Raw genomic sequence first — 26990 nt, 5'->3', positions numbered from 1 at the left:
TTGCATCCATCAAACACCATACCTACTGTAAAGCATGGTGGTGGAAACATCATGCTTTGGGGCTGTTTCTCTGCAAAGGGGCCAGGACGACTGATCCGGGTACATGAAAGAATGAATGGGGCCATGTATCGTGAGTAGTGTTGAGCGATACCGTCCGATACTTGAAAGTATCGGTATCGGATAGTATCGGCCGATACCCGAAAAATATCGGATATCGCCGATACCGATATCCGATACCAATACAAGTCAATGGGACATCAAGTATCGGAAGGTATCCTCATGGATCCCAGGGTCTGAAGGAGAGGAAACTCTCCTTCAGGCCCTGGGATCCATATTAAAGTGTAAAATAAAGAATTAAAATAAAAAATATTGTTATATTCACCTCTCCGGCGGCCCCTGGACATCAGCGGGAGGATCCGGCGTCCGGCACGGCTTCTTTCTTCAAAATGCGCGCCTTCAGGACCTGTGGAATGACGTCCCGGCTTCTGATTGGTCGCGTGCCGCCCATGTGACCGCCACGCGACCAATCAGAAGCCGCGACGTCATTCCTCAGGTCCTAGAAGGCGCTCATTCTAGGACTTTAGCTGAGGAATGACGTCGCGGCTTCTGATTGGTCGCGTGGCGGTCACATGGGCGGCACGCGACCAATCAGAAGCCGGGACGTCATTCCACAGGTCCTGAAGGCGCGCATTTTGAAGAAAGAAGCCGTGCCGGACGCCGGATCCTCCCGCTGATGTCCAGGGGCCGCCGGAGAGGTGAATATAACAATATTTTTTATTTTAATTCTTTATTTTACACTTCCGATACCGATACCCAATATCACAAAAATATCGGATCTCGGTATCGGAATTCCGATACCGCAAGTATCGGCCGATACCCGATACTTGCGGTATCGGAATGCTCAACACTAATCGTGAGATTTTGAGTGCAAACCTCCTTCCATCAGCAAGGGCATTGAAGATGAAACATAGCTGGGTCTTTCAACATGACAATGATCCAAAGCACACCGCCAGGGCAACGAAGGAGTGGCTTCGTAAGAAGCATTTCAAGGTCCTGGAGTGGCCTAGCCAGTCTCCAGATCTCAACCCTATAGAAAACCTTTGGAGGGAGTTGAAAGTCCGTGTTGCCAAGCGAAAAGCCAAAAACATCACTGCTCTAGAGGAGATCTGCATGGAGGAATGGGCCAACAACAGTGTGTGGCAACCTTGTGAAGACTTACAGAAAACGTTTGACCTCTGTCATTGCCAACAAAGGATATATTACAAAGTATTGAGATGAAATTTTGTTTCTGACCAAATACTTATTTTCCACCATAATATGCAAATAAAATGTTAAAAAAACAGACAATGTGATTTTCTGGATTTTTTTTTCTCAGTTTGTCTCTCATAGTTGAGGTCTACCTATGATGTAAATTACAGACGCCTCTCATCTTTTTAAGTGGTGGAACTTGCACTATTGCTGACTGACTAAATACTTTTTTGCCCCACTGTATATGCTTATATATATATTATGTATAGATGTATATTGTATATACACATGAATATATACCCATATATAGGCTCTCATGTGCCATATGTGTTGAGATATTTTCTTCTAGAAGCAGTGCTTCAAGAGGAATGTAGCTTAGTTCATCTTGACACAAATTCTACAAGGTTAACCCACAATAGGGTACAATGTCTCATATGCAAATCACAAAAAAACCTCCTATACAGTACAAGTGGGGAATCAACTATAATTGTAATTAAAAACAATATTAATAAAGAACAGAGACAAAAAAACACATAATATCACATATTATCACCTCTCCGTGTGGGCTGTTCGCAACATTATCTCTATCCCTGATCCTGCAGTATGTTGCTGGGGAAACATACCCTTTCACCTGTATTCTATGCAAACACTACCTTATGTCCTAAGTCCTAACCTATGTATTTCATGTATCACATCACTATATATTACAATACCTTACATTAACACATTACATAGGCAATCATCTTACACTTAACATGACACAACATGACATTATTCAGATTAGACATCACATTGTAGACTATGAGCCCTCGCAGGCAGGATCCTCTCTCCTCCTATACTTGTGTGTGCCTTGTATTGCTCATGTTTATTGTACTTGTCTATGCATGACCCTTTTTTCACATGTAAAGCACCATGGAATACATGGCACTATAAAAATGAATAATAATAATGATAATAATAATACACAGCACTGATGTCTTCAAGGTGGAGCAGGGCAATATGTCCACCTCCTTACTTTAGCTGGGTGACCTGTAGTACACCTTGACTATGAATCACAGACCATACATACAGTCATGTGATTAGCAATGACTAGGGTTGAGCGACCTTGACCTTTTTAGAGTCGAGCCGTGTTTCGCGAAACCCGACTATCTTATTAGTCGAGTCGAGTGGAATCGGCCGATTATCGCGAAAAGTCGGGTATCGCCCGAAACACGAAACCCAATGCAAGTCAATGGGGGAGCATAGTCGGCAGTGAGTGGAGGCCAGGAAAACACCTACACTGCCCATTTTAATGGCAAAAACATCCATTCTTGTTAAAGAAGCTTGTCAATCGTAATTTACCTTATAATAATTGGAAGGCATTTGAAATTGGGGGTCATTTGGCTAAAGTTGTGGGGGGTAGGGCTGGTTCAAGTAATTAGTGGGCCCAGTAAATCTGGACCACGTCACGGCAGTGGAGCAGGGAGAGGTAAGTATTTAAACTTTGCAAGTGCTGTGATCCTGAGCAAGCAGGGGGGGCCCACTCGTTGGCATTGGCACTGGCACAGGGCCCCTCAAAGTACAGCAGTGTGTTTGCACGGCGGGGGCGCCTCCCACCGGCAGCAACACTTTTGCGTACTATGAGAGGCCCTGTGCCAGTGACGTCACCAACTAGTATTCCTCCCCCCACCTGATGAAGGAACCTGCACTTTCATCTGCATCTTCCTCTTTGTCCCCGTGTAAGGTGGTATGGTATGCGGGAAGAGGAACCTGACTTTCAGCAGGGTCACAATCTTGCTGTGTAGCGTGCATGGGGAATTTTGCATTATGGGTCAATGTACCAGCAGACTCATCTATCACTGGCTGGGCAATGGGCAGGATGAGGAGGAAACACAGATATAGGCCCAAAGAATAAAGTTGGCTAAATGCAGTTCAAAATTGGTAACACAGGACTAACCAGGGGGCATTGCAGTGGAGAACAACTGGAATGAGAGGCTGACACAGAGAGTAGGCCCAAATCAGTAAGTAGTCGAAATGCAGTTCAAAATTGGCAACCGTAGTAAACAGGCGGCACAGCTTTGTTCAGTGGAGGAGAACAGCAAGGAGTGGCAGACACCGATAGTAGGCCCCAACCCAACTAGTAGGCCAAATGCAGTCTAACATTAACAACTACTTAACGAGAGCCTGAAAATGGAATTTCAGGACAGGAAACCAGGAGAACAGCAAGGAGTGGCAGACACCGATAGTAGGCCCCAAACCAGCTAGTACGCCAAATGCAGTTGTTCCGTTTAACCACAATTTAATGAGAGCCTGAAGATAGAAGTTCAGGAAAGGCAACCTGGAGAACACCTTGGAGTGGAACACACCATCTCTCTACACCCCATACCCAATTTGTAGGCCTAATGCAGTGTAGTTTCCAAGAACTACTAAACGAGAGCCGGAAGATCGAAGCTCAGGAAAGGCAACCTGGAGAACACCTTGGAGTGGAACACACCATCTCTCTACACCCCATACCCAATTTGTAGGCCTAATGCAGCGTAGTTTCCAACAACTACTAAACGAGAGCATGAAGATCGAAGCATTGGCGAGGAAACCTGGGGAACACCTTGGAGTGGAACACACCATCTCTCTACACCCCATACCCAATTTGTAGGCCTAATGTAGCGTAGTTTCCAACAACTACTAAACGAGAGTCGGAAGATCGAAGCTCAGGAAAGGCAACCTGGAGAACACCTTGGAGTGGAACACACCATCTCTCTACACCCCATACCCAATTTGTAGGCCTAATGCAGTGTAGTTTCCAAGAACTACTAAACGAGAGCCGGAAGATCGAAGCTCAGGAAAGGCAACCTGGAGAACACCTTGGAGTGGAACACACCATCTCTCTACACCCCATACCCAATTTGTAGGCCTAATGCAGTGTAGTTTCCAAGAACTACTAAACGAGAGCCAGAAGATTGAAGCTCAGGAAAGGTAACCTGGAGAACACCTTGGAGTGGAACACACCATCTCTCTACACCCCATACCCAATTTGTAGGCCTAATGCATTGTAGTTTCCAAGAACTACTAAACGAGAGCCGGAAGATCGAAGCTCAGGAAAGGCAACCTGGAGAACACCTTGGAGTGGAACACACCATCTCTCTACACCCCATACCCAATTTGTAGGCCTAATGCAGTGTAGTTTCCAAGAACTAATAAACGAGAGCCGGAAGATCGAAGCTCAGGAAAGGCAACCTGGAGAACACCTTGGAGTGGAACACACCATCTCTCTACACCCCATACCCAATTTGTAGGCCTAATGCAGCGTAGTTTCCAACAACTACTAAACGAGAGCATGAAGATCGAAGCATTGGCGAGGAAACCTGGGGAACACCTTGGAGTGGAACACACCATCTCTCTACACCCCATACCCAATTTGTAGGCCTAATGCAGTGTAGTTTCCAAGAACTACTAAACGAGAGCCGGAAGATCGGAGCTCAGGAAAGGCAACCTGGAGAACACCTTGGAGTGGAACACACCATCTCTCTACACCCCATACCCAATTTGTAGGCCTAATGCAGTGTAGTTTCCAAGAACTACTAAACGAGAGCCGGAAGATCGGAGCTCAGGAAAGGTAACCTGGAGAACACCTTGGAGTGGAACACACCATCTCTCTACACCCCATACCCAATTTGTAGGCCTAATGCAGTGTAGTTTCCAACAACTACTAAACGAGAGCATTAAGATCGAAGCAATGGCGAGGAAACCTGGGGCACACCTTGGGGAGGCAGACACTGTTAGTAGGCCCTACCAAAGTTGTACCCCCAATGCAGTTTTAAAATTCCTAGAGGCTGAAAACAAGACTATTGACGCTCAGCTTTTTTCAAAGGAACACAGCTGAATTGAGTGGCGCAGACAGACACAGGTAGTAGGACTTAACCCAAAAATGTGGCTCACTGCAGCTTAAAAAAGTTACAGGGGTACACAAGCAGCAGTGCTCTGGGCAGTGGAGGACAATTTCAATAGTGGACCGCAGACAGACTTTGTACGCCTACTATTAAAAAAAGGATGCTCAATGCAATTAAAAATAGGTTCCAGGGGTCCACGGGCAGCAGTGGTGTGGTCAGTGGACGAGTATTGGAAGGAGGGACCGCAGACAGGCGTAGTAGGCCTAACATAACAAAATTAGGCTGTAGACACTGTAAAATTGGTTCCAGGGGTACACGGGCAGCAGTGGTGTGGTCATCGGAGGAAAATTGGAATTAGGGACTGCAGACAGACTTTGTAGGCTGTCCCCTGTGGACCATGCATCCAACACATTAACCCAGTGCGCCGTAATGGACACGTAACTTTTTGTGGACATGCCTACTGGTCCATGTGTCTCTTTGAGGTGCACCTTTCTACTGTTTGATTGCCTGAGTGCTATGACAATGCAGACTTTTTCATGCCGGTGGAGGGCTGGGATGGCTTTTCTCGCAAAAGAAATGTTGACTGGGTAGCTTGAACCGTTGCACAGCGTAGTTCATCTGGGCTTTCTAAATATAAAACAAAGAAAAAAAGGAGGCTACATGCACTTTCAGCTGGGTTCCAGGGGTACACGGCCAGCATTGGTCTGGTCAGTGGAGAACTATTGGAAAAAGTGACCGCAAACAGGCATCGAAGGCCTAACATAATAACACATTGCTGTTGGCAATTTTAAATTGGTTCCAGGGGAACACGGGCAGCAGTGGCCTGGTCAGTGTAGTAGTAGTAGAAAGAACGGACCGCAGACAGGCATCGAAGGCCTAAAATAAAAAAATTGGGCTGGCTGTAGGCAATTTAAAATTGGTTCCAGGGGTATACGGGCAGCAGTGGTGTGGTCAGTGGAGGCCTAGTGGAAGAAGTGACCGCAGACAGGCATCGAAGGCCTAACAATAATAACACATTGCAGTTGGCAATTTTAAATTGGTTCCAGGGAAACATGGGCAGCAGTGGCCTGGTCAGTGTAGTAGTAGTAGAAAGAACGGACCGCAGACAGGCATCGAAGGCCTAAAATAAAAAAATTGGGCTGGCTGTAGGCAATTTTAAATTGGTTCCAGGGGTACACGGGCAGCAGTGGTGTGGTCAGTGGAGGCATATTGTAAGGAGTGACCGCAGACAGGCATCGAAGGCCTAAAATAATAACACATGGCTGTAGGCAATTTTAAATTGGTTCCAGGGGTACACGGGCAGCAGTGGCCTGGTCAGTGTAGTAGTAGTAGAAAGAATGGACCGCAGACAGGCATCGAAGGCCTAAAATAAAAAAATTGGGCTGGCTGTAGGCAATTTTAAATTGGTTCCAGGGGTACACGGGCAGCAGTGGTGTGGTCAGTGGAGGCCTAGTGGAAGGAGTGACCGCAGACAGGCATCGAAGGCCTAAAATAATAACACATGGCTGTAGGCAATTTTAAATTGGTTCCAGGGGTACACGGGCAGCAGTGGTGTGGTCAGTGGAGGCCTAGTGGAAGGAGTGACCGCAGACAGGCCTCGAAGGCCTAAAATAAAAAAATTGGGCTGGCTGTAGGCAATTTTAAATTGGTTCCAGGGGTACACGGGCAGCAGTGGCCTGGTCAGTGTAGTAGTAGTAGAAAGAACGGACCGCAGACAGGCATCGAAGGCCTAAAATAAAAAAATTGGGCTGGCTGTAGGCAATTTTAAATTGGTTCCAGTGGTACACGGGCAGCAGTGGTGTGGTCAGTGGAGTCATATTGTAAGGAGTGACCGCAGACAGGCATTGAAGGCCTAAAATAATAACACATGGCTGTAGGCAATTTTAAATTGGTTCCAGGGGTACACGGGCAGCAGTGGCCTGGTCAGTGTAGTAGTAGTAGAAAGAATGGACCGCAGACAGGCATCGAAGGCCTAAAATAAAAAAATTGGGCTGGCTGTAGGCAATTTTAAATTGGTTCCAGGGGTACACGGGCAGCAGTGGTGTGGTCAGTGGAGGCCTAGTGGAAGGAGTGACCGCAGACAGGCCTCGAAGGCCTAAAATAAAAAAATTGGGCTGGCTGTAGGCAATTTTAAATTGGTTCCAGGGGTACACGGGCAGCAGTGGTGTGGTCAGTGGAGGCATAGTGGAAGGAGTGACCGCAGACAGGCTTCGAAGGCCTAACATAACAAAAATGTCAATACAATGGTATTGTCAGTGGCAGGCATTGAAAGGATGTCAGCGCATAGACTAAACATTGGTGGAGCTGTGAGATAATTTTGCAAGTGGTAGAGCACTGTTTGAGCTGGGGGGGGGGACTGTCTTGTGGCCGGCGGTACAGGCCCAGGGACCCTCATATTACAACGGTGTGTCTGACGTTGGGTGCGTACCACCACCGCCAGAGACACTTTATTGTACTAGGAGGGACCCAGTGGCAGTGCCGTCGACCAAAAGCGGGCACACCCACCTCTTCAGACAAACAGCACTCTCACGGGTGCTGTCGCCAAGTGTCGATACCACGGCCCCGGGGGGGAATTTGGCCATTTAGTGAGGTGTAAACATGTTGTATGCTGGACAATCAGGTGCAGAAAATTACGAGATTGGAAAAGGCATTCAGAATAGTCCACAGGCAAGACCTTTTCATAGGAAAGCTAGGTGTCAGCCGGGCAAGGTGGGGCAAAAGATTTCGAAATCTAGTTGTGGTTCATTTTAATGAAGGTTAGATCATCTACATTTTGGGTAGCCAGACGAGTCCTTTTTTCTGTTAGTATTGAACCTGCAGCACTGAATACTCTTTCTGATAGGACACTAGCTGCCGGGCAAGCAAGCTCCTGCAATGCATATTCTGCCAATTCTGGCCAGGTGTCTAATTTGGATGCCCAGTAATCAAATGGGAATGACGGTTGAGGGAGAACATCGATAAGGGATGAAAAATAGTTTGTAACCATACTGGACAAATGTTGTCTCCTGTCACTTTGAATTGATGCTGCAGTACCTGTCCTGTCTGCGGTCATAGCAAAATCACTCCACAACCTGGTCAGAAAACCCCTCTGGCCAACGCCACTTCTGATTTCTGCCCCTCTATCTCCTCTGGTCTGCTGGCCCCTGCAGCTCGTGTGAGAACGATCACGGGCGCTGTGTGCAGGGAATGCCAGAAGCAAACGGTCAACAAGAGTTGATTGTTTGGTTGCTAATATTAGTTCCAAGCTCTCATGTGGCATTATATTTTGCAATTTGCCTTTATAGCGAGGATCAAGGAGGCAGGCCAACCAGTAATCGTCATCGTTCATCATTTTAGTTATGCGTGTGTCCCTTTTGAGGATACGTAAGGCATAATCCGCCATGTGGGCCAAAGTTCCAGTTCTCAAATCTGCGGTTGTGCTTGGTTGAGGGACAGTTTCAGGCAAATCCACGTCACTTGTGTCCCTCCAAAAACCAGAACCCGGCCTTGCCGCGCCACCAATTTCCAGTGGCCCCGGAAAAGCTTCCTCATTAAAAATATAATCATCCCCATCATCCTCCTCGTCCTCCTCCTCCTCTTCGCCCGCTAACTCGTCCTGTACACTGCCCTGGCCAGACAATGGCTGACTGTCATCAAGGCTTTCCTCTTCCTCAGTTGCAGACCTGATCCTTTATGTGCGTCAAACTTTGCATCAGCAGACGCATTAGGGGGATGCTCATGCTTATTATGGCGTTGTCTGCACTAACCAGCCGTGTGCATTCCTCAAAACACTGAAGGACTTGACACATGTCTTGAATCTTCGACCACTGCACACCTGACAACTCCATGTCTGCCATCCTACTGCCTGCCCGTGTATGTGTATCCTCCCACAAAAACATAACAGCCCGCCTCTGTTCGCACAGTCTCTGAAGCATGTGCAGTGTTGAGTTCCACCTTGTTGCAACGTCTATGATTAGGCGATGCTGGGGAAGGTTCAAAGAACGCTGATAGGTCTGCATACGGCTGGAGTGTACGGGCGAACGGCGGATATGTGAGCAAAGTCCACGCACTTTGAGGAGCAGGTCGGATAACCCCGGATAACTTTTCAGGAAGCACTGCACCACCAGGTTTAAGGTGTGAGCCAGGCAAGGAATGTGTTTCAGTTGGGAAAGGGAGATGGCAGCCATGAAATTCCTTCCGTTATCACTCACTACCTTGCCTGCCTCAAGATCTACAGTGCCCAGCCACGACTGCGTTTCTTTCTGCAAGAACTCGGACAGAACTTCCGCGGTGTGTCTGTTGTCGCCCAAACACTTCATAGCCAATACAGCCTGCTGACGTTTGCCAGTAGCTGCCCCATAATGGGAGACCTGGTGTGCAACAGTGGCAGCTGCGGATGGAGTGGTTGTGCGACTGCGGTCTGTGGACGAGCTCTCGCTTCTGCAGGAGGACGAAGAGGAGGAAGAGGGGGTGCGAACGGCTACAGCCAACTGTTTCCTAGACCGTGGGCTAGGCAGAACTGTCCCAAACTTGCTGTCCCCTGTGGACCCTGCATCCACAACATTCACCCAGTGTGCCGTGATGGACACGTAACGTCCCTGGCCATGCCTACTGGTCCATGCATCTGTTGTCAGGTGCACCTTTGTGCTCACAGATTGCCTGAGTGCATGGACGATGCGCTCTTTAACATGCTGGTGGAGGGCTGGGATGGCTTTTCTGGAAAAAAAGTGTCGACTGGGTAGCTCGTAGCGTGGTACAGCGTAGTCCATCAGGGCTTTGAAAGCTTCGCTTTCAACTAACCGGTAGGGCATCATCTCTAACGAGATTAGTCTAGCTATGTGGGCGTTCAAACCCTGTGTACGCGGATGCGAGGCTAAGTACTTCCTTTTTCTAACCATAGTCTCATGTAGGGTGAGCTGGACTGGAGAGCTGGAGATCGTGGAACTAGCGGGGGTGCCGGTGGACATGGCAGACTGAGAGACGGTGGGAGATGGTATTGTTGCCACCGGTGCCCTAGATGCAGTGTTTCCTACTACGAAACTGGTGATTCCCTGACCCTGACGGCTTTGGCCTGGCAAAGAAACCTGCACAGATACTGCAGGTGGTGCGGAAAATGGTGGCCCTACACTGCCGGAAGGGATGTTGCGTTGCTGACTAGCTTCATTGGCCGAGGGTGCTACAACCTTAAGGGACGTTTGGTAGTTAGTCCAGGCTTGCAAATGCATGGTGGTTAAATGTCTATGCATGCAACTTGTATTGAGACTTTTCAGATTCTGTCCTCTGCTTAAGGTAGTTGAACATTTTTGACAGATGACTTTGCGCTGATCAATTGGATGTTGTTTAAAAAAATGCCAGACTGCACTCTTTCTAGTATCGGATACCTTTTCAGGCATTGCAGACTGAGCTTTAACCGGATGGCCACGCTTTCCTCCAACAGGTTTTGGCTTTGCCACGCGTTTTGGGCAAGATACGGGCCCGGCAGATGGAACCTGTTGCGATATTGATGCCTGCTGCGGCCCCTCCTCCTCCGCTTCAGAACTGCTGCCGCCTGCACCCTGTTCCCCCATTGGCTGCCAATCGGGGTCAAGAACTGGGTCATCTATTACCTCTTCTTGTAGCTCGTGTGCAACTTCGTCTGTGTCACCGTGTCGGTCGGTGGTATAGCGTTCGTGATGGGGCAACATAGTCTCATCAGGGTCTGATTCTTGATCATTACCCTGCGAGGGCAATGTTGTGGTCTGAGTCAAAGGACCAGCATAGTAGTCTGGCTGTGGCTGTGCATCAGTGCACTCCATGTCAGATTCAACTTGTAATGGGCATGGACTGTTAACTGCTTCACTTTCTAAGCCAGGGACGGTATGTGTAAAGAGCTCCATGGAGTAACCCGTTGTGTCGCCTGCTGCATTCTTCTCTGTTGTTGTTTTTGCTGAAGAGGACAAGGAAGCGACTTGTCCCTGACCGTGAACATCCACTAACGACGCGCTGCTTTGACATTTACCAGTTTCACGAGAGGAGGCAAAAGAGCTAGAGGCTGAGTCAGCAAGATAAGCCAAAACTTGCTCTTGCTGCTCCGGCTTTAAAAGCGGTTTTCCTACTCCCAGAAAAGGGAGCGTTCGAGGCCTTGTGTAGCCAGACGACGAACCTGGCTCCACAGCTCCAGACTTAGGTGCAATATTTTTTTTACCACGACCAGCTGATGCTCCACCACTACCACTACCCTCATTACCAGCTGACAATGAACGCCCCCGGCCACGACCTCTTCCACCAGACTTCCTCATTGTTTTAAAAACGTAAACAAACTAACGGTATTTGTTGCTGTCACACAACTTACACGGTGAGCTATAACTTCAGTATGATTTAGCTACCCCTTTACAGGTGAGTGAGACCACAACGAAAATCAGGCACAATGTTACACACTCTGTTGTTGGTGGCAACAAATGAGAGAGATGCCACACACGCTGGACTGTCACTGAAGCACAAATGTAAATATTAATCTCCCACTGATTTTTTATTTTTATTTTTTTCAGGGAGACTTTAGGAAAAAAAAATAATAGAATAAAATGATTTTTTTCAGGAAGAATTTAGAAACCAAATAAAATAAAATGATTTTTTTCAGGGAGAATTTAGAAAACAAATAAAACAAAAAAAGGCTTTCTATGGCCCACTGAGTGAGAGATGACGCACACAGGAGTCAGGAGTGGCACACAAGCCCAGAGGCCAATATTTATCTCCCACTGATTGATGTAGTGATTTTTTCAGGTGGATTTTGGAACCCAAATCAAGCTAAAAAAATATTAGGCTTTCTATGGCCCACAATTGGAGAGAGAGAGAGAGATGGCACACCCAGGAGTCAAGACTGGCACACAAGCAGAAAGGGCAATATTAATCTCCCACTGATTTTTTTTTTTTTTTTTTTTTTCAGGGAGACTTTAGGAAAAAAAAATAATAGAATACAATGATTTTTTTCAGGAAGAATTTAGAAACCAAATAAAATAAAATGATTTTTTCAGGGAGAATTTAGAAAACAAATAAAACAAAAAAAGGCTTTCTATGGCCCACTGAGTGAGAGATGACGCACACAGGAGTCAGGAGTGGCACACAAGCCCAGAGGCCAATATTTATCTCCCACTGATTGATGTAGTGATTTTTTCAGGTAGATTTTGGAACCCAAATCAAGCTAAAAAAATAATAGGCTTTCTATGGCCCACAATTGGAGAGAGAGAGAGAGATGGCACACCCAGGAGTCAAGACTGGCACACAAGCAGAAAGGGCAATATTAATCTCCCACTGATTTGTTTTTTGTTTGTTTTTCAGGGAGACTTTAGGAAAAAAAAATAATAGAATAAAATGATTTTTTTCAGGAAGAATTTAGAAACCAAATAAAATAAAATGATTTTTTTCAGGGAGAATTTAGAAAACAAATAAAACAAAAAAAGGCTTTCTATGGCCCACTGAGTGAGAGATGACGCACACAGGAGTCAGGAGTGGCACACAAGCCCAGAGGCCAATATTTATCTCCCACTGATTGATGTAGTGATTTTTTCAGGTAGATTTTGGAACCCAAATCAAGCTAAAAAAATATTAGGCTTTCTATGGCCCACAATTGGAGAGAGAGAGAGAGATGGCACACCCAGGAGTCAAGACTGGCACACAAGCAGAAAGGGCAATATTAATCTCCCACTGATTTTTTTTTTTTTTTTTTTCAGGGAGACTTTAGGAAAAAAAAATAATAGAATACAATGATTTTTTTCAGGAAGGATTTAGAAACCAAATAAAATAAAATGATTTTTTCAGGGAGAATTTAGAAAACAAATAAAACAAAAAAAGGCTTTCTATGGCCCACTGAGTGAGAGATGACGCACACAGGAGTCAGGAGTGGCACACAAGCCCAGAGGCCAATATTTATCTCCCACTGATTGATGTAGTGATTTTTTCAGGTAGATTTTGGAACCCAAATCAAGCTAAAAAAATAATAGGCTTTCTATGGCCCACAATTGGAGAGAGAGAGAGAGAGATGGCACACCCAGGAGTCAAGACTGGCACACAAGCAGAAAGGGCAATATTAATCTCCCACTGATTTGTTTTTTTGTTTTTTTTCAGGGAGACTTTAGGAAAAAAAAATAATAGAATAAAATGATTTTTTCAGGAAGAATTTAGAAACCAAATAAAATAAAATGATTTTTTTCAGGGAGAATTTAGAAAACAAATAAAACAAAAAAAGGCTTTCTATGGCACACTGAGTGAGAGATGACGCACACAGGAGTCAGGAGTGGCACACAAGCCCAGAGGCCAATATTTATCTCCCACTGATTGATGTAGTGATTTTTTCAGGTAGATTTTGGAACCCAAATCAAGCTAAAAAAAATAATAGGCTTTCTATGGCCCACAATTGGAGAGAGAGAGAGAGATGGCACACCCAGGAGTCAAGACTGGCACACAAGCAGAAAGGGCAATATTAATCTCCCACTGATTTTTTTTTTTTTTTTTTCAGGGAGACTTTAGGAAAAAAAAATAATAGAATAAAATGATTTTTTCAGGAAGAATTTAGAAACCAAATAAAATAAAATGATTTTTTCAGGGAGAATTTAGAAAACAAATAAAACAAAAAAAGGCTTTCTATGGCCCACTGAGTGAGAGATGACGCACACAGGAGTCAGGAGTGGCACACAAGCCCAGAGGCCAATATTTATCTCCCACTGATTGATTTATTGATTTTTTCAGGTAGAATTTAGAACCCAAATCAACCAAAAACATAAATAGGCTTTCTATGGCCCACTATTTGTGAGAGAGATGGCACGCTCAGGACTGGCACACAAGCCCAGAGGCCAATATTAATCTCCCACTTTTTTTTTTTTGTTCCAGGGAAAATTTATAAACCCAATAAAAAAAATAATAAATAGGCTTTCTATGGCCCACTATCTGAGAGAGAGAGATGGCACGCTTAGGACTGGCACACAAGCCCAAAGGCCAATATTAATCTCCCTTTTTTTTTTTCAGGGAGAATTTATAAAACCAAAAAAAAAATAAATAAATAGGCTTTCTATGGCCCACTATTTGTGAGAGAGTTGGCACGCTCAGGACTGGCACACAAGCCCAGAGGCCAATATTAATCTCCCACTTTTTTTTTTTTGTTCCAGGGAAAATTTATAAACCCAATAAAAAAAATAATAAATAGGCTTTCTATGGCCCACTATGTTAGGAGTCGAGTTTCCTCTGCTGCACAGGGGGAATCTCGATCCGTCTCCGCTGCGGTCTCCCATTCCCCTCCAGCCGCAGTGGAGTCTGCTCAGCAGGGACGTCGATCCCAGCGTCTCGCTCAGTCTGACTCTGTGAGAAGAGTTATTGCTGCTTCTCCAGCTTCTGCCTTTGAAGCCTATTCTGGTCAGCAGCGAGCGGACTTCTCTGGGACTAAGTCCTTATCTGCACACACTGAGCATGCCCAGGGCAAGATCTCCCGTTGGAGATCGAAGGTCATGTGCTCAGGCTCTGCGGCACATTCCATTGGTCCTCTTGGCAGGTCCTAGAAGGGCAAAAGTTCTGTAGCCATTTCCTGTGCTGCAGCTATATAAACTGCGCATGACCGCACGGCCATGCGCTAGTATTGTCTTACAATTGATATGTGTGTATGTGTGAGTGCAAGTCGTTCTTGGTTACCCCTTCCCTATTGAATGTCTGTTCGCGGAAGGTGTACGGCTGCTATCTAGCGCCCGACTTAGCCTACTACACTAAACACACATCACAGCGTCCTGTAGCTGTGCCTGCCAGTACGGCGCCGTGCGCCTGCCTTGCGCTTTCCATACCCAAGTCTGGGTGGTTAGTGGCGTCCGTTAGTGCGGCATCGCTCGCGCACTTGTGCGCTTATATTTCTGAAGGTTCTCTACACACCCAGTTGCGGTGTTGTGCCAGCAAGGGCCTAATCGGGCTTCAATCCCTTCTGGGGTTAAGTCCGCTGGCCACTTGCTCGCTCTCTAGTGCGGTATTGCGGTCCTGTGAATTAACAGGATCGCTTTCCTCACGCTGGGTGAGGTTTAACCCACGCGTGTTTACTTTAGTGTACCGCTATAGAGTCTGCAAATTGCTAGCAGCAGGTTCTCACCTGCACGGTGGACCCCGGACTGCGAACGCATCTTCGTCACCTGTCTTGGTGCGTTCCGCCAGTCCTAACATAATACTAGCGCCAGGGTCTGGCTAGTAAATGGCAGACGGTCAGCGTCTACAGCAGTACATCCAGCAGCTGGAGGGTAGGTTGGCGGCTCTCGAGCGCACAACCTCAGCTGTGGACGTTACTGCTGTCGCTGTTCAGGCTGCAAGTGCAGCTGCAGCCAGTTTGTCCGCTGCCACCCCTGCTCCGACCATATCCCGTCTCCCGCTTCCAGACAAGTTTGCTGGTGACAGTAAGCCATGTCGGGGATTCGTGAGCCAGTGCTCCATACATCTCGAGCTGCTGGCTGCACGTTTTCCTACGGAACGGGCGAAAGTGGGATTCATTATATCTCTCTTGTCGGGCAGGGCGTTGGAGTGGGCAACGCCGCTTTGGGAACGTGGTGATCGTGTGGTGCAGAGTGCTCCTATCTTCCTGGACGCTCTGAGGCAGGTCTTTCTGGGACCTCGTGTCACCCACGATACCGCGCTCCAATTGTTGGCAATTACTCAGGCTTCGTCCATGGTCAGCCAGTTTGCCATCCTATTCCGGACTCTAGCTTCTGAGCTGGAATGGCCGGATAAAGTCCTTATTCCGGTGTTCTGGAAAGGACTGGCAGATCATGTGAAGGACGCCTTGGCCACCAGGGAGATTCCCGCCACACTGGAGGAGCTTATTACTATAGCTACCCGCATCGATCTCCGTTTTAACGAGCGGAGGTTGGAGCGGACCCAGTGTAGGCAGAGGTTTCGGCTGGCTCCCATCTTTGCCAAACCTCTAGAATCTCCTGTTATGGCGTCCGACTCCCATGAGGCCATGGAGGTTTCTCGAGCGGGATCTAGGTCTCAGACCGCTCGAGTACCTGTGCTATGTAAAAATTGCCAGCAACCGGGACATTTCGCTAATAAATGTCCACGGCGGTCGGGAAAACGATCGCGTCTAGTGTCCATTGGAGGAGGTTCACTGGACACCGCGGCATTTTCCTCAAAATTGTCCTTTAAAGGGACAATCCTGTTAGGCATATCCACTCTTACAGTAGAGCTTTGTGTGGATTCAGGAGCAGAGGGAAATTTTATGTCTTCTGCTTTTGCTCAGCGCCACGCAATACCTCTGGCTATGCTAGCCAAACCAGTAACCGTGAGAGTGGTGAATGGGTCGACACTTCCATTACAGATCACACATCAGACTGTCCCTTTCACGTTAGCCATGTTCCCATCCCACCAGGAGACTATTTCCCTTCTTGTCCTTCCCGAGGGAATGGATGAGATTCTGCTGGGAATGCCCTGGCTTCGTTTCCACTCCCCACATATTGAGTGGACCTCTGGGAGGATATTGGGTTGGAGTGAATCCTGTAAGGGCAGATGTGTGAAAGAGTGCGTTCAGGTTTCCACCACTGAGATACCCGCAGATCTCTCTACTCTCCCCAAACACTATTGGTCTTATGCAGACGTCTTTTCCAAAAAAGCCGCGGAGACCCTTCCGCCTCACCGTCCCTATGACTGTCCTATAGATCTCTTGCCTGGAGCAGAACCTCCTCGGGGACGTGTCTATCCCCTCTCTCTCCCGGAAACGGAGGCTATGTCCCAATACATCCAGGAGAATTTGGCAAGAGGATTTATTAGGAAGTCAGTGTCACCAGCTGGGGCAGGGTTCTTCTTCGTACAGAAGAAGAATGGAGAGTTGCGTCCTTGCATAGACTACAGGGGTCTTAACGCCATCACCGTTAAAAATAAGTACCCGCTGCCCCTGATTTCTGAGCTTTTTGATAGGCTACGGGGAGCTAAGGTATTTACCAAATTAGACCTGCGGGGAGCTTATAACCTGATTCGCATTCGTGAGGGGGACGAATGGAAGACGGCGTTTAACACCAGAGATGGGCATTATGAGTATCTGGTGATGCCCTTCGGGCTCTGTAATGCCCCAGCCGTTTTCCAAGACTTTGTCAATGACATCTTCCGGGATATGCTTTCCACCTCGGTCGTAGTCTATCTGGATGATATTCTCATCTTCTCTCCAGATATTGACTCCCACCGGAGAGATGTTGGCAGAGTCTTCGACCTCTTACGGGCAAACTCTCTTTACGCAAAGTTGGAGAAGTGTGTGTTTGAGCAGGAGTCTTTACCTTTCTTGGGCTATATCATCTCTGCCCAAGGATTGGCTATGGATCCTGCCAAACTACAGGCTGTGATGGACTGGCAAGAACCCCATTCACTTAAAGCGGTGCAGCGCTTTATGGGGTTCATTAATTATTACCGCCAGTTCATCCCCCATTTCTCAACTTTGGTAGCTCCCTTGGTAGCCCTCACCAAGAAGGGAGCAAATCCCAAAGTGTGGTCTGAAGAGGTCTCCAGGGCCTTTTCTTCTACTAAGTCTCATTTTGCTAGCGCTCCCATCCTACATCGTCCCGATGTCGATAAGCCGTTTATAATGGAGGTGGATGCCTCTTCCGTTGGTGCTGGAGCAGTCCTCTTCCAGAAGGATGCTCAAGGTCGGAAGCATCCGTGCTTTTTCTTCTCCAAGACCTTCACACCAGCGGAGAGGAATTATTCCATCGGGGACAGGGAGTTGCTAGCGATGAAATTGGCTTTCTCTGAGTGGAGACATCTCTTGGAGGGGGCTCGTTTTCCCTTTCAAGTATTTACAGACCATAAAAATTTGCTATATTTGCAAACAGCCCAGAGGCTAAATTCTCGCCAGGCCAGATGGTCCTTATTCTTCTCCCGATTCCACTTCACCCTCCATTATGTCGCTGGGGAGAAGAACATTCGAGCTGATGCTCTTTCTCGCTCTGTTGTGTCATCTGAGGAGGAGGAAGGAGAGCCTCGGCTTATTGTTCCTTCTGAGAGCTTGAGAACCGTGGCTCCGGTGTCGCTTGAGTCTGTGCCTCCAGGCAAGACTTTTGTGCCCATAAATTTGCGACCGGAGGTTCTCTCTTGGGCTCATTCCTCCAGGGTGGGTGGACACTTTGGGACTAAAAGGACATCTGAGCTGCTGGCGAGGACGTACTGGTGGCCGCATATGCTGCGAGATGTCAGGGATTACGTTCTGGCGTGTGTCTCATGCGCCAAAAATAAGTCTCCTCGACAACGGCCGTCTGGGTTACTCTATCCCTTGCCGGTGGCAGACAGGCCCTGGGAGATGGTCGGGATGGACTTTGTAGTGGGTTTGCCCAAGTCTCGCGGCTGTACCGTCATTTGGGTAATTACCGATCATTTCTCGAAAATGGTGCACTTGGTGCCGCTCCCACGGTTACCTTCTGCACGGGCCTTGGCAGCGTTGTTCATAAGACACATCTTCCGCCTACACGGCATGCCAGACAAAATTGTCAGTGACCGGGGTCCCCAGTTTGCGTCTCGGTTCTGGAGAGAGCTTTGTCGTCTTCTCAGCATTGAGTTAAATCTCTCTTCCGCATATCATCCCGAGACGAATGGGTTGGTAGAGAGGGCCAATCAGACTCTGGTCACATATCTGCGACATTTTGTTTCTGCCAGGCAGGATGACTGGGCATCTTTATTACCATGGGCAGAGTTCGCCCTTAATAACGCTGTAGCCGATTCCACCGGTCAGACTCCTTTCCTCCTTAATTACGGCCAGCATCCGCGGGTTCCTGTGCCTATGCCCGTGTCCTCTGCTGACTCCAGGGTGGCAGACTGGGCAGTGGAGGCACGGGACATTTGGGACCGCACTCAGGATGCCATTCGGGCCTCGAAGGAGAGAATGAGGTCCTCCGCCGATGCACATCGGCGCCCTGCCCCGGCCTTTGCTCCTGGCGACTTGGTGTGGCTCTCCGCCCGTAACATCAGGCTGCGAGTTGAGTCCACTAAGTTTGCTCCTCGCTACTTGGGCCCATTCAAGGTCCTCGAGCAGGTTAATCCCGTGGTCTACCGCCTGGCTCTTCCTCCACGCTTGGGTATCACCGACACCTTTCATGTGTCCCTCTTGAAACCCGTATACATGTCCCGGTTTTCCGAGTCATCTGCCGGGACATCGGGTTCGTCTACGGACGATTACGAGGTGAACGCTATTTTAGGGTGCAAGGTGGTACGCGGCAAAAAGTTTTATTTGGTGGATTGGAAGGGTTATGGTCCAGAGGACAGGTCTTGGGAGCCTGCTGAAAACATTCGGGCCCCACAGCTCATTGCTGCCTTCGAGCGTAGCGAGGCCCAAGGAGGGGGGGGCCCTAGGAGGGGGGGTAATGTTAGGAGTCGAGTTTCCTCTGCTGCACAGGGGGAATCTCGATCCGTCTCCGCTGCGGTCTCCCATTCCCCTCCAGCCGCAGTGGAGTCTGCTCAGCAGGGACGTCGATCCCAGCGTCTCGCTCAGTCTGACTCTGTGAGAAGAGTTATTGCTGCTTCTCCAGCTTCTGCCTTTGAAGCCTATTCTGGTCAGCAGCGAGCGGACTTCTCTGGGACTAAGTCCTTATCTGCACACACTGAGCATGCCCAGGGCAAGATCTCCCGTTGGAGATCGAGGGTCATGTGCTCAGGCTCTGCGGCACATTCCATTGGTCCTCTTGGCAGGTCCTAGAAGGGCAAAAGTTCTGTAGCCATTTCCTGTGCTGCAGCTATATAAACTGCGCATGACCGCACGGCCATGCGCTAGTATTGTCTTACAATTGATATGTGTGTATGTGTGAGTGCAAGTCGTTCTTGGTTACCCCTTCCCTATTGAATGTCTGTTCGCGGAAGGTGTACGGCTGCTATCTAGCGCCCGACTTAGCCTACTACACTAAACACACATCACAGCGTCCTGTAGCTGTGCCTGCCAGTACGGCGCCGTGCGCCTGCCTTGCGCTTTCCATACCCAAGTCTGGGTGGTTAGTGGCGTCCGTTAGTGCGGCATCGCTCGCGCACTTGTGCGCTTATATTTCTGAAGGTTCTCTACACACCCAGTTGCGGTGTTGTGCCAGCAAGGGCCTAATCGGGCTTCAATCCCTTCTGGGGTTAAGTCCGCTGGCCACTTGCTCGCTCTCTAGTGCGGTATTGCGGTCCTGTGAATTAACAGGATCGCTTTCCTCACGCTGGGTGAGGTTTAACCCACGCGTGTTTACTTTAGTGTACCGCTATAGAGTCTGCAAATTGCTAGCAGCAGGTTCTCACCTGCACGGTGGACCCCGGACTGCGAACGCATCTTCGTCACCTGTCTTGGTGCGTTCCGCCAGTCCTAACACACTATCTGAGAGAGAGAGATGGCACGCTTAGGACTGGCACACAAGCCCAAAGGCCAATATTAATCTCCCACTGATTGATTTATTGATTTTTTCAGGTAGAATTTAGAACCCAAATAAAGCAAAAAAAAAAAAAAAGGGCTTTCTATGGCCCACTGAGTGAGTGATGATGCACACAGGAGTCAGGAGTGGCACACAAGCCCTGAGGCCAATATTTTTCTCCCACTGATTGATGTAGTGATTTTTTCAGGTAGATTTTATAACCCAAATCAAGCAAAAAAATAAATAGGCTTTCTATGGCCCACTGACTGAGAGATGGCACCCACAGGAGTCAAGAGTGGCACACAAGCCCTGAGGCCAATATTTTTCTCCCACTGATTGATGTAGTGATTTTTTCAGGTAGATTTTATAACCCAAATCAAGCAAAAAAATAAATAGGCTTTCTATGGCCCACTGAGTGAGAGATGGCACACACAGGGATGGCACTCTAGCAGAAATGTCAATCTTAATCTCCCACAAAAAAAACAAAAAAAAAAACAGGAACTGTCCTTCAATTACTATCTCCCTGCAGTAATCTCAGCCAGGTATGGCAGGCAGCAATAAGGAGTGGACTGATGCACAAATTAAATAAAAAGTGTGGACAAACAAAAAAGATAGCTGTGCAGAAAGGAAGGAACAAGAGGATTTGTGCTTTGAAAAAAGCAGTTGGTTTGCACAGCGGCGTACACACAGCAATGCAGCTATCAGGGAGCCTTCTAGGGCAGCCCAATGAGCTACAGCGCTGAGGGGAAAAAAAAAAAAATGTAGCTTCCACTGTCCCTGCACACCGAAGGTGGTGTTGGGCAGTGGAAATCGCTACAGCACAAGCGGTTTGGTGGTTAATGGACCCTGCCTAACGCTATCCCTGCTTCTGACGAAGCGGCAGCAACCTCTCCCTAAGCTCAGATCAGCAGCAGTAACATGGCGGTCGGCGGGAACGCCCCTTTATAGCCCCTGTGACGCCGCAGACAGCAAGCCAATCACTGCAATGCCCTTCTCTAAGATGGTGGGGACCAGGACCTATGTCATCACGCTGCCCACACTCTGCGTTTACCTTCATTGGCTGAGAAATGGCGCTTTTCGCGTCATTGAAACGCGACTTTGGCGCGAAAGTCGCGTACCGCATGGCCGACCCCGCACAGGGGTCGGATCGGGTTTCATGAAACCCGACTTTGCCAAAAGTCGGCGACTTTTGAAAATGAACGACCCGTTTCGCTCAACCCTAGCAATGACAATTGAAACACAACAAATGTAACAAGCAGAATGTATGAAAAAATAGTATCCAAAGTGGTAATCTCAGCACATATCACAATCTGCACGTAGCCAAAAATAGTTCTGCTAGTGTAAAAGATAATATATAGCAAATAGATATCAGTATTGAACCACATGAATAAATGGTCCCTAAATGCGATGCACAGTACAACTTTTCATAAAGTACAGTAATATTAGCATAAATAAAGGATCTACGTCCCATATGGAGTCAGATCATGCCACAGTTGTTTTTTTTCTGAATTATTTTGTTTCAGTCATAAAAAACCTTCTGTATACCTTTGCTTGGAAGCAGAGTAATATCTACTATATAATTGTCTAAGGGTCACTTCCATCTTTCTGTCTGTCCTTCTGTCTTTCTGTCTGTCTGTCACGGATATTCATTGGTCGCGGCCTCTGTCTGTCATGGAATCCAAGTCGCTGATTGGTCGTGGCAAAACGCCCATGACCATTGCCACGACCAATCAGCAACGGCCACAGTCCAGCGGCAATATGGCCGCTCTTTCCTCCCCGCAGTCAGTGCCCGCTCCATACTCCCCTCCAGTCATCCAGTCAGCCCTCACACAGGGTTAATGCCAGCGTTACCGGAGTGTGGTGTAACGCCCTCCGGTTGCGCAGCTATTAACCCTGTGTGACCAACTTTTTACTATTGATGCTGCATATGCAGCATCAATAGTAAAAAGATCTAATGTTACAAATAAGAATAATAAAAAAAAAAGGTTATTCTCGCCCTCCGACGTGGCACGGTAGTGCAAGCGGCAGGTTCCGGTGCTAAGGATGTTATGTGAGAAGGACCTGCCATGACGTCACGGTCATGTGACCGTGATGTCATCATAGGTCCTGCGCTCATACCAACCCTGGGACCGGAAGCTGCCGCGTGCACTGCACACAGGCGACAGGACTACAAGGGGCCCTCGGAAGGTGAGTATATGTTTAATTTTTTATTTTTTAACCTGTTACATACATGGCTGGGCAATATACTACATAGCTGGGCAATATGCTACGTGTCTGTGCTGTATACTATGTGGCTCTGTGCTGTATACTACGTGGCTCTGTACTTTATACTACGTCGCTGTGTAATATACTATGTGGCTGGGCAATATACTACGTCACTGGGCAATATACTATGTGACTGGGCAATATACTACGTGACTGGGCAATATGCTACGTGACTGGGCAATATACTACGTGACTGGGCAATATACTATGTGGCTGGGCAATATACTATGTCATTGGGCAATATACTATGTAGCTGGGCAATATACTACGTAGCTGGGAAATATACTACGTGGCTGGGCAATATACTATGTGGCTGGGCAATATACTATGTGGCTGGGCAATATACTACGTCACTGGGCAATATACTATGTAGCTGGGCAATATACTACGTAGCTGGGCAATATACTACGTGGCTAGGCAATATACTACGTGGTTGGGCAATATACTATGTGGCTGGGCAATATACTACGTGGCGGTCCAATATACTACGTGGACATGCATATTCTAGAATACCCGATGCGTTAGAATCGGGCCACCATCTAGTATACAATAAATACGAGGTTTGATTCATCTTTAGATTAGCTAATATTAATATTGTACAATTGTTTTAATCGTTGATGAATTAATCTAATGGGACTAGCATTTATATAGACATTTTTATATCTTTTTTTATTATGAGAAGAGGAGAAAATCTCATTATTCTTTAAAGATTAACTAAACTTTGCAAAACAAATGTAAATACTTTTTATCTCTTTAATTGTCCCCACCAATCTCTTTCAAAATCTATGAGAAACATATAGCTCAGGAAGTAGGGGTAAACAGCTCCTGCTTGAGGAGGCACAGAAAGTGAAACATGGATTCAATAGAATGTGTAGTCTATATTTGCCAGTATGTTGGTGGGGCTCCAGGTCCTGAGACTGCTACCAATCAACTCAAAAACCCCTTTAGAAGTGTGCAGTTCGGAAGACAAGAACACACAGCTCCTGTTTGCTCATGGACACAGATCAAATTCCGAAATCAATGGAAACCATAGTCTATGCTTTTTATAGTCTGTGCTTTCTTTTGAATGAATCTATGTTCACGCCCAAACACAAGCTGTGCGTTCCTGTCTTCTTAGCCGAACACTTCTCATTGTTTTTTTGAGTGATTAGCGAGAATCTCAGGTCCTGGCCACACGTGACCTGCTCAGAGTTAAAATGCCAAAAAATAAATGAAAGCAATTTTTACAAACATTTAGTTACCGTTTTAGTTATAAAATTAAATACAGTACAGTAGAGTACAGTCCCATGAATCAGCTCAGATGCAAATTTTCTAACTAATTATGACTAGAGTCGGGAAGATCTTTTGTAAGTCAGCTTCACAAAATTTACCCCAAAAAATGTATTAGAATTTGTTTGCCACATATTTCAAAACTAAAAAGCCACTAATTGACCAGAAAATACAGTATTTGCATAAAAATCTGAGTTTTCATAGGACTGTATTGAACACCTTTTGAACTTTTTAAAATAAATACAGCCTTATTAATGTCCAAGTGACCTTATCCTATATGTCAAGGGGAAAAAGGATGGTAACAAGCTGTAATCATTAACAGTATTTGGGTGTTGTGTGAGGATCTAATATTGGACCAATACAACAAGCAAGTGTGCAAAAGAACTAAAATACCCTTTTCAAATGCACTCAGTGCAGTAGACAGCTGTGTTTAGATGTCTAGATTATGGAGATACATGGCTTGCTTGTCCTACAATTCAGGGGTGCACTTTCTGTGACACACAAGCCTTGGCTTCAGGATTTTGTTTTAGTAGCAGAATTAGCACTGAAGGGTTTAATACTGCCCTACTTATTTGCACTGTATGAAGTATGAAAAATACATCTATTAAGGTGCTATTACTGCAGTATAACTCAGATCAATCAATTCACAGTCATACTAAGTTACTTAGTGGTTGCATCACTTTACTGTTTCACTCGAATCTTTGGATTATTTTTCCCAGACTGACTTCCACTCCCATTTTCAATGTGATTCAGCATTGAAGTAATACACCACAATCATGCTGAGGGTTTTTTTTTATCCCTATTTGGAATGAGCTGCATGCTCTATCCTCCTATCCTATTAGGCTGGAAAAAGCCTAAAATGGAGCTGCATGGTCGATCCACATTCCTTTTAATGGCAGTAATAGTCCTCACTGGATTGGGCTAGATGAAATTATATGATAGCTGTCATGCCTGAATTCATCAGCCCGCTCAATCCTCTGAAGATCGATCTACTGATCTCTAATAAGGATCCTAATAATTGCTCTGATTGACAGTGCTCAGGTCCAAGAGCCATTTTTCCTGAATTATTTTCGATAATAAAAACATTTTTAATAGTAAAAATTCCATATGAGTAAGTAACAGTCTCTAACCACGTTTGTCATTAAATTATTCTCTTTTCTGGAACTATTCATTTTACAGTTTTTAATCATTGGCATCTTTTACACCATAACAATTCACTAATCACTTTTCTTGACAGATTACTCAAGGGTAATTTGGATGTTATGCTGCTGCAACATAAAATATGTAAAGTGAAAGATATTTCTTGAAAGCCTCTGAGAAGAAATTAACCAATTTAATTAGAACAAACCTTCAACAGCTTTTTAAAGGTACACTGACCTTGAAGTATTTGACAATATAATATGCAGATGAAGCTCAATTGTATAAGGCGAAGGTGCAAATGAGTTTCTATGACATGGCACTTCAGTTGTGCCCTTGACCTATAAACTCATTGCACTTCTGCTGTCATATATCTTTGAAAGGGTTTTTGTTCTATTCATCCATATTGTTCATAGTGATGACATGAACCACCAGGTGTAATGGATTTTCTTGATCCTTTCTTTTAAATGTAAATCATCAGCTTATAATGTCGCTTTTATATAATTAAAAATTTCGATAAATCAAACTTAACAAAAAAAACCTCTGATTATTTCCTATTTACTTTATTTGGCACCACAGATAGTATAAAGAACATCATCTTTAGATGCCGAACCATACTTGCTTAAGATATATTTACATGATTATGAGATTGGCAGTTTTGCTTGATTTGTTATACTACAGTAGTTCTAAACAGTAGGGTTGAGCGAAACGGATCGTTCATTTTCAAAAGTCGCCGACTTTTGGCAAATTCGGGTTTCCGACCCAATCCCTGTGGAGGGGGGGGGGGAGAGAGAGAGAGAGGAAAAAAAAAAAAAATCCCATTGACTTTGCATTGGGTTTCCTGTTTCGGTCGATCCCCGACTTTTCGCCATAATCGGCCGATTTCACTCGAATCGACTTTAGAGATAGTCGGGTTTCACGAAACCTGACTCGACCCTAAAAAAGTAAAGGTCGCTCAACCCTACTAAACAGTATTAAAAAAGTATGTTGTGAGCATGCTCTGTGCTACATACCATTACCTATTATTGCTGCTGGATAGGTATGGGTGAACTCAAACTGTAAAGATCGGGACCGTACCGAACACATAGTGTTCAGTCACAAGGTCCCATACGTGGGTTTCCTTAGGAAACCCATGTTACAGTTCGGGTCCAGTTCGGGTCCAGGGCTCCCGTCCCACTGTCTCCTGGCTGCATCTGCTTCCGGGGCCGCTCATTACCTTTCCTGCCGGAAAAAGCAGAAGACTGCTGAGTGCAGTGAATACCGGTGGAAGGTAATGAGTGGCCCCAGAAGCAGATGCAGCCGTGACAAAGCGGGACAGGAGGATGCATCGCTGGACAGGTAAGTATCATTATAATGTTTAGTATTAATTTTAGGCATTCTTGTACAGCCGCCCTGCCCCATCACATATCTGTAAAGTCAAAGTTCGAGGTTGGGGTGCAAGTTCGCGTCATCTCCGGTCTCGAACTCGAACTTTACAGAAAAACTCGGGCGAACCCACTGATCCCGAACATCGGGGGGTTTGCCCATCACTACTGCTGGATCCTATGTTATCTTTATCTACGTCTACAGTATATTAGGGTTATTACCTTTTGTTGTATTCATCTACTTTTATGATAAATAGATGACACTTGACTTTGCCTCGGTCATACAAAGTGGAATTCCCTATAAGAAGAACGGGTCCTATTCTCAAAACTGTGCCATAGTTGCATTGTGTCATTGTCATGCTGAAAGATGAATTTCCTCTTCATTTTCAGTTTTTCAGCATAGGCCTGAAGGTTTTAATGCAAAAATTATTGATATTTGGAACTGTTCATAATTCTCTACACCTTTACTAAAGCCCCAGTTTCAACTGCTGAAAAAAGCCCCAAAGAATAAT

The 26990-nt window shown here is 46.3% G+C and overlaps 1 protein-coding gene across 15 annotated transcripts in view; it reads left to right on the top strand.

Moving 5' to 3' along the window:
* The window catches only part of LOC138675902 (synaptotagmin-1), a 1081934-nt gene that overhangs the window by 495059 nt on the left and 559885 nt on the right, over positions 1–26990 (top strand). The window contains exon 1 of one of the 15 annotated variants that reach the window (XM_069764528.1): positions 25276–25344. The exons of the other annotated variants lie outside the window; for them this stretch is intronic. The gene's annotated coding sequence lies outside the window, so the exon portion shown is untranslated. Of the gene's footprint in view, positions 1–25275; positions 25345–26990 lie in introns of those variants that run through there. 15 annotated transcript variants of the gene reach the window in all.

Source organism: Ranitomeya imitator, chromosome 4 (assembly GCF_032444005.1).
Source record: "Ranitomeya imitator isolate aRanImi1 chromosome 4, aRanImi1.pri, whole genome shotgun sequence".
Classification (NCBI taxonomy): domain Eukaryota; kingdom Metazoa; phylum Chordata; class Amphibia; order Anura; family Dendrobatidae; genus Ranitomeya; species Ranitomeya imitator.
This window is presented reverse-complemented; position numbering and strand designations above follow the sequence as displayed.